Genomic DNA, 8,013 nt, shown 5'->3' on the forward strand with positions numbered 1-8,013 from the left:
TAATTTCTTTGTCATTTCTAATCAACAACATATCATCCACATACAATACCAGATAAATAACACGGTCACCAATTAATTTAAAATACACACAGTGATCTACTTTGCTTTTGGTGAAGCCAAGTCCCCGTATAGATGTATCAATTTCTGATACCACATCCTTGGTGACTGTTTTAACCCATACATAGACTTCTTTAACTTGCATACCAGTTGTTTCTTACCCTTCACTGCAAAGTCTTCAGGTTGCTTCATGTAGATCTCCTCTTCCAAATCCCCATGAAGAAATGATGTCTTCACATCCATCTATTCTACCTCAAAATCAAAAGCAACAACAACAGATAAAAGTAATCTAATAGAAGCTAGCTTTGCAACAGGAGAAAAAATATCACCAAAATCAATTCCCAACACGTGGGAATAACCTTTTGCTACCAACCGAGCTTTGTATTTCACCATCTTTCCTTCTAAATTTGTCTTCTTGTTGAACACCCATTTGCTACCAATGGGTTTCCTTCCAGCCGGAAACTCCACCAGATCCCAAGCCTCATTTTTGTGCAAAGATGCCATTTCATCAACCATGGCATCTTTCCAGAGTTTTCCATCCTCTGAATCTACTGCTTCCTTCATAGTTCTGGGATCATCATCAGGAATATATAAAACAAAATTTGAATAGAAAGCAGATGGACTATACCTTTCTGGCTACCTTCTTTCTCGAACTAATCTTCTCACACCCGGAGTTTGTGGTGCTTCATCTTCTGATTCCTCCTCTGCTATAGAGTCTGATTCTTCCTCTTTTAGCTCAAACTCTATCTTTTCAGGTTCCTTTGATTGAAATTCATGTTTAATAACATCTTTCACCTCTCTGAACACCACATCTCGGTTGTACACAACCTTCCTTGTTACTGGGTTCCAAAGCTTATAACCGTTTAAACCATCGTTATACCCAATAAAGATGCACTTTTCAGATTTACTATCCAACTTGGTTTGTTTCTCCTTTGGAACATGTACATATGCATCACATCCAAATACCCTTAGATGTGAAACAGAGGGTTTCTTACCAGTCCATACCTCTTGTGGAGTCTTATGCTCCAACGCTGATGAAGGTGATATATTAACCAGGTAACATGCTTTTTCCACCGCCTCTGCCCAGAATTCTTGTCCTAACCCAACACCACTGAGCATGCTTATTTCCCTTTCCATCAATGTCTTGTTCATTCTTTTTGCAACTCCATTTTGCTGAGGTGTATATGGAGTAGGCTTTTGCCATGCTATACCACACTTCTTACAGCATTCTTCAAATTCATTACTGCAAAACTCTCCACCATTATCTATCCTCAACACCTTTATCTTCTTCAATGTCTAGTTTTCCACCAGAGCCTTAAATTCTTTAAACCTGTCAAGGACTTCAGATTTCTTCTTAAGGAAATATATCCATGTATTCCTTGAGAAGTCATCTATAAATGATACATAGTACACAGAATTACCCAGTAACGGAATCTTCACAGGGCCAAACACATCACTGTGCACAAGCTCTAATATCTGTTTCGCCCTCTTACCACCAGAGGGGAAACTCACCTGATTCTGCTTCCCATATGCCCAATTTTCATAGAAATCAAAATCCAAAGAGCTATTATGCATACCTTCTACCATACCTTACCATGAAGTATTCGAAGGCCCTTCTCTCCAATATGTCCAAGCTTTTGATGCCACAACATGGTCTTCTATCCAGAGACCACTAGATTTTCTGCTCCACTTTCAGGAACCACATAACTATTGCACCCATCAACAACAGTGCTACCTTGCACCTTGTATAGAGTTCCAATCCAAATTCCTCGCATCAATACCTATGCTCCCCGAACCATCTTGAAGGTATCCTTCTCGAACACTGTCTTTACACCTGCATCATCCATCTTGCTTACATAAATTATATTTTTGGCCAATCCAGGAATATGTAGAACACCCAGAAGTGTTCTAACCATTACACCTTGTAACTTCAACTTTACTTTTCCATGACCAATTATTCTAGCCTTCCTATCATCCCCTAAGAATAAATCACCACCTTTGTATTTCTCATACTCGCAGAACCACTCTCTATGTGGAGTGAAGTGAAAGGATGCACCTGAGTCAATCAACCATGCCTCATGATCTACATGTGTACTTGAAGAAGCCAAGTACACATGCCCACCTTCATCTAAGGTGGTTTTCGCCTTTGTAGAAGGAGCATCATCAAATCCCTTCCTTTGTTAGGAGCTTTAGATTTACAGTCCCTTTTGTAGTGTCCTTCCTTTCCAGATTTCCAGCACACCACCTTTACAGGTTTTCCTGGAGATTTAGATCTCCCACTCGATGACTTATTTTTGTTTCTATTTTAGGACTGTCCTCATACAGACAAAGCATCAACATTCTGGCTCTCCATATTTTTCTGTCTCATCTCCTTCGTCAGCAAGGATGCGACTTTTTCATCAAATTGCAAGGTAGTTGCATTGCTACCTATGGCAATAACCAGACTATCCCACAAATCTAGTAGAGAATACAACAAACTAATGCACTCATCTTCATCTGAAATTTTGATATCAACAGACGATAGCTGACTTACCATAGTATTAAACACATTTAGATGCTCTGTCACCGAGTCTCCATATTTCATCCTTAGGTTATACATATTTTTTCGTAGGAAAATTTTATTCACCGGAGACTTAGATTGGTACAAAGTCCCTAACTTGTCCCAAAAAGCCTTCTCCGTAGCTTCCCCTGATACATTCAGCAATACTAAATCTGAGACACATAATTGTATTGTGCTCTTTGCCTTCTGATCCAACTTCTTCCATTCTTCATCAGACACTCCCGTTGTTTTATTACTCGGATCTACCACGATCCACTGATCTTTATCCACCAACAGATCCTCCATCTTGAGTTTCCACAACTGAAAACTCTGACCACTAAATTTCTCGATCTCTATCTTTCCACTTCTCGCAATCTTCTTTCACCACCAGAATCGATCCCGCAGATCTCCAACTAAACGGGGTCTACCATAGGCTCGAGAAAAACCCGTCAACAACAAAGGCAGCCCATTGAAGCCAAAACAACTTCGATACAAAATGTAGGTTTTAACCTCATACAGAAATTACTTGCATACGAATTCTAAAACACAGAAAATAAACAATGCGAGAGCATAACACATAAAATACTATGGCTTCTTTGGAACAAATGAAGAGAGTTTTTTTTTAACTAAATATTAGGAATATTGCAAAATGAGAGAGATGTAGGATGATATTTTCATTATTGCACAAGGTGAAGATGAGATCTTGGAAGATTATTTAGAAATATTTTTATATATTCTTCAAAGTTCAAAACCTAAATTTGATTTAAGAACTATTAGGACCTTGTTTTCGTGAGGACTTACTGATGATTCTAGAAATAATTTAAACTTGCTAGGACTAGGGGATATTTCCCAAAAGACTTTTGAACCGATTTGTGACTTGTCCAAGAAGTTCTCACGAAATCAATCTAGATCTGGTAAAGGAACTCGAAGTAATTCTAGAAATAGCAGATTTGGATCTACATATGCTATGATTATTGGTTTGCAAAATAAAATGGAGAATTTGAAAACTGAAATTATGAATAATGTTAGCAAGCAAATATATTCTTTAAAATTTCAACAAAAAATAGTAGAAGAGAAAGATACATTTTCCATTTATTGCCCTAAATGTAGAAAAAAACATATTTTCTATGACTACCCTACAGATGTTAAGAGTGATAATAATTATGTGATATGTATAGGAAAACACCCTACCAAGGAGTGACCTTCTATACTGATATTGAAAGCGGCATTCAAAGGAGAGCATCAAGAACCTGAGCCATTGCATGCTATGCGAGCATGTAAATCATGGCCTCAGGTAGGTATAGGTATGACTCCTAAACATACACCATATTTTTCTGGTTATAATGCACCACCATATTCCTATCAAAATGTAAATTACTCTCAACCTTGGTAGCATGGGCATCATTTTCAGTATGGACAATCACCTCCACCTTGGCAACAAGGATGGAGAGGATCACCACACTATCATTATCCCTATCCTGCACCAACACAGTCATATCCTACTACTTATACACCTTATCCTATGGCGCAACCTATATTGCCCACAAGCTTGCCTCAACAGACGTAGGTCATGCAATCATTACCATTACCACCACCCTTCCGACAACCTCAACTGCCTGTGCAACTAGTACCAAACCCAAATAATAAAGTGGTGCAAATGATTCATTCTATCAGACCACTTCCTTTCCCTATTTATCAGACTATGCCAGTTGGGGTTAATGACCTTCAACTGAGATCAGGAAGGGTAGTAAATCTAGAAAAGCAAAAAAAAAAAAATGACCCATGGTGATCATCGAGGAGAAAAGTGAGGAGGAACCTCCCAATCATTCGAAAGAAGATGTCACCATTTGAACGATTCCCATACACTCAAAGCCCTGACCATCTTCTTCAAGCCAACCTCCCTTTCTATAGAGGTTGGTTATGGAGAAAGATGACCCCACTCTTGAGTCTAACATGGTTTCCAAACTTAGGAATATTTGCATAAGGGTCCCTTTGCTTTGGACTATTAAAGAGATATCTATTTGTACTAAAATTGTTAAGGATCTATGTCTTAAAAATCTAGAGAGGAAAAGAGTAGAGCCTCATACTATCTAGTTTATTGGAATAGCAACTGAGTTAATGACATGAAGTGCTAAAATGGAAAATATACCGATCCTGAAAACCCAAATGTTTCTGTCAAGATAGGTGATATCCTTGTTCCCAATGTACTAATAGACCTTGGAGAAACTATCAATGTTATGACTAGGAAAACCATGGAACAACATCAGTTGGACCACATCCGTCCTACCTCTACTGTGCTTGAACTTGCTGACAGATCTAAAATTAAGCCAGATGGTGTGTTGGATGATTTGGTTGTCTTGATTGATTATTGGGATTATCCCGCATATTTTATTGTGCTTCTGCCAAAAAATCCTATTGGGGGACATCCCTTCATTTTGGTATGACCATGACTTGCTAGAGAGGATGTTTATATAGGATGTACTTTGATGATATGTATATTTCCCATGGAGATGCTAGGAAAAAGGTCACCTTGTACCCACCTACTAGATCCATCCACGAGCTTTGAGATACCTTATGGCTAGAATATGATAGTAGTGATGAGGAGACTTGAACTGTTTCTTTGATCCATCAATATGCTGAGTCGACCAAGGAGGGTGAGATTTAGGATTTCTGGAACAACTTGGACACAATGCCAAATTTTGACTCACTTTCTCACATTTTTAGCCTGGGTTTTCAAGAAAAATACGATTCCCATTCCTTTCCACTATAGAGTTTAGCTGCATCTACTAGCATTCTTGAGTCTAAGACCACTCTGGTTGAGATTAGTCCAAGAAAATCTTTACATATTATTTCAGACTTGGACTTATCCCAATAAGAGCAACTTGTGAGCCTACTATAAGACCATCTTGGTTCCTTTGCATGGAGTTATGAGGACATGAAAGGCATCCCTCCTGAAACTTATACTCATCATATTTATATTCAGGAAGGATCCAAACCTATTCAACAACCCCAAAAGCACATGAATCCCACACTAAGAGACATTGTTAAAGAATAATTACAAAAAATCTTAGATGTTGGTTTTATCTATCCTATATCTGATAGTCAGTGGGTCTCCCCACTGGTGATAGTTCTGAAGAAATATGGGAGATGGCATATTTGCATTGACTATAGAGAACTAAACAAAGGCACTCTCAAGGACTATTTTCCCCTTCCCTTTATTGATTAGGTGCTAGATACCCTTGCCGGTAAAAAGTACTTTTCATTTTTAGATGGCTTTAGTGGTTATAACCAAATACAAATCGCACCTAAGGATCAGGAAAAAACCACTTTTACTTTTCCATGGGGGACATTCGCTTATCGAGTGCTTCCTTTTGGACTTTGTAATGTGCCAACTACCTTTCAAAGGGCAGTGTTGGCCATTTTTGTTGACCTTGAGTGTGTAGAGGTTTACATGGATGATTTTTCATTATTTGGTGATTCTTTCCAAGAAGCCCTAAAAAATTTAGAAAAAAGTGATTTTTCGATGCCAAGAAGCTTGCCTTGCTTTGAGTGATAAGAAATGTAGATTGATGTGCAAATTAGGGGTGGTTCTTGGTAATTTTATCTCTGATAAAGGTATCCAGGTAGACCCGGCCAAAATAAAACTTATTTTACGTCTTTCTGCACCCAAAAAACAAAGGGAGGTGAGAGGAATCCTTCGACATTCAGGTTATTACCAGAGATTCATTAAAACTTTTCTAGGATAGCCACCCATATTTTTTGACTTTTAGCTAAGGATAGCAATTTCTCTTGGACTAAAGCCTGCTAACAAGCTTTTGAGGAGTTGAAGGGAAAATTAGTACAAGCACGAGTCTTGATGGGGCCTATTTTGTCTCTTCCATTCCATATCTCCTCATATGCCTCAGATACTGCTATTGGCATAGCCTCAGGGAAAGAAGAAAATCAACAATCCTACACTATCTACTTCATTAGTAAAAACTTGTCACCTGCTGAATTGAATTATATAGTAACTGAGAAAGAGTTTTTAGTTGTGATATTTTCTATTAACAAATTCAGACACTACATTATGGGTTATGAAGTGCTTATACATACAGATCATTTTTCCATAAAATACTTAATGAATAAACCTTTGACTAGTGGTAGAGTGACTAGGTGGTTACTTTTATTGCAGGAATTTAATGTTACTATTATTGATAGACCGAAGAAATCAAACGTTGTAGTTTATTATCTTTTTAGATTAAATAATCCAGGTCAAACAATTCTTGTAGATGATTATTTTCCTAACGAACATATTTTTTCCGTATCAACAAATTCTCCATGGTTTTCTGATATAGCCAATTATTTAGTTACAGGAAAAACACCACCTCATTTATCCACTCGAGAGAGGCAAAACATTATCCAAAAAAGTGCTTCATATTCCTAGATTCAAGGAGACCTCTTTTACACAAGACCTGACCTTATTATTCGTAGATGTGTGAGAGAGGAAGAAGTGTTTGATATCTTAAAAATTTCCCATGATGAACCTTATGGGGGCCATTTTGCTGATAAAAAAAAACATATAAAATTCTCCGTGCTAGCTACTTTTGGCCTTCCTTGTTTAAGGATGCCAAACAGTATGTCAACTATTGTGACATTTTTCAATGAATGGGCCAACCTAGTCAAACCGATGAAATGGCTTTGTGTCCTCATGTCATGATTGCACCCTTTGAAAAATGGGTTATTGATTTTGTAAGACCTATAGCTCCAACATCCTTAAACGAAAGACATATCTTAGTTTGTACAAATTTTGTAACAAAATGGGTAGAATATAGATCTATTTCTTTTGCCATTGAAAAATTTCTTGTTGATTTTTTATTTAATGAGATATTTACTAGATTTGGTGTTACAATAGAAATTGTTACTAAAAATAGGCCTCAATTTGTTTCTAATTTGGTGAAAGGTATGATAGATCAATATAAAATTCGATGCAAGAAATTGACACCGTACCACCCACAGAAAAATGGCTAGGTAGAACCTTCTAATAAGGTGATCATGTCCATTCTTACCAAAACAATGAATCTTCATAAGAAATATTGGGCGAATTGATTACCAGAGGCATTGTGGGCTTACAAAACTATCTGGAGGAATAGTATAGGTCATACACCTTATGGGTTGGTGTACGGAAACCAGGCCTTATTGTCGATTTAATTCCAGATTAAAACTTTTAGAATTGTAGTCCAATTGGGATTGAGTCTCTCGGAAGCACAATAATAGTGTCTTTTACAGCTGAATGAACTTGATGAAATCAGAAGGGATGTCTTTCTATAGAATATATTGATGCAACAATAGTAGAGGAAATGACATGATAGGTTGATTAAAAAGAGGTAGTTCCAACCAGGTAATTGGGTACTCCTTTATGATTCTAAATTCAAACATTT

Source organism: Pinus tabuliformis, chromosome 5_1 (assembly GCF_031772625.1).
Source record: "Pinus tabuliformis cultivar Carrire ecotype Pingquan chromosome 5_1, CPIR1, whole genome shotgun sequence".
Taxonomy (NCBI): Eukaryota; Viridiplantae; Streptophyta; class Pinopsida; order Pinales; family Pinaceae; genus Pinus; species Pinus tabuliformis.